We start from the raw sequence: 1248 nt of genomic DNA, 5'->3' as shown, positions 1-1248 counted from the left end.
CATCAAATAGACAGGACTGGAAAGGAAACTCTCCACAGCACATCATAGTAAAAACACTAAACATACAGAACAAAGAGACAATACTGAAAGCTGAAAAACAGAAACAAGTCACATATAAAGGAAAACCCATTAGGATGATAGCTGACTTTTCAGTGCAAACTATGAAATCCAGAAGAGCCTGGACCAAAGTATTCCCAGTTTTAAATGACCACAGATGCCAGCCCAGATTACTATGCCCAGCCAAAATGTCTACTATAGTCAAACTGGAAAGAAAACTCTTCCATGACATAAATAGGCTGAAGGAATTCATGGCCACAAAACCAGCCCTTCAGAGAGTTCTGGAAGCAATACAAAGAGCTGAAGAAAGGAATGACTTTACCCAAGGGGTCGCAGAAAGAAATTCAATGTAGGTATAAATGTGGAAAGGTACAGCTATATCAAGAATGTAAATAGAAATAAAAACGACAGGATTCAATACTCATCTTTCATTTATAACTTTAAATATCTGAACTCCCCAATCAAAAGACACAAACTAGGTGAATGGGTTAAGAAACAAAACCCATCTTTTTGTTGTCTACAAGAAACCCATCTCACTTTCAAGAACAGACACTATCTTAAAGTGAAAGGATGGAAAAAAATATACCAAGCAAATAGTACTAAGAAAAAAGCAGGCATAGCAATTCTAATATCTGACAAAATAAACTTTAAACTAAAACAACTCAGAAGAAATAAAGAGGGCCACATCATTCTGATCAAAGGAATAATAAATCAAGAAGATATTACAGCCATGAATATATATTCATCAAACTCTGGTGCACACAACTTTATAAAAAGATACTAAAGGACTTTAAGATCCAGATTAATCCCAACCCATTAATAGTAGGGGACTTCAATACCCCACTGACTCCATTAGATAGGGAAACAGGGCAGAGAGTTAACAAAGAGACATCTCAATTAAACAATACCATATATGAAATGGACCTAACAGACATTTACCAAGTATTCCACCCAAGCACCAAAGGAAAGTCTAGTAACTACAAGAACTCATGGAGATTAAACAACACACCCTTGAATGATGAATGGAAAGAGAAATTAAGAAAGAAATAAAAGTATTCCTGGAACCAAATGAAAAGGGTAGTACAACACAACACCACCTTTGGGACATGCTGAAAGCTGTCCTTAGAGGGAACTTTATAGCTCTAAGTGCCTACATCAAAAAATCAGAAAGAACACAAATAACTTAACATT

Source organism: Nannospalax galili, unplaced genomic scaffold, assembly GCF_000622305.1.
Source record: "Nannospalax galili isolate Female #2095 unplaced genomic scaffold, S.galili_v1.0 scaffold341, whole genome shotgun sequence".
In the NCBI taxonomy this organism is placed as follows: Eukaryota; Metazoa; Chordata; class Mammalia; order Rodentia; family Spalacidae; genus Nannospalax; species Nannospalax galili.
This window is presented reverse-complemented; position numbering follows the sequence as displayed.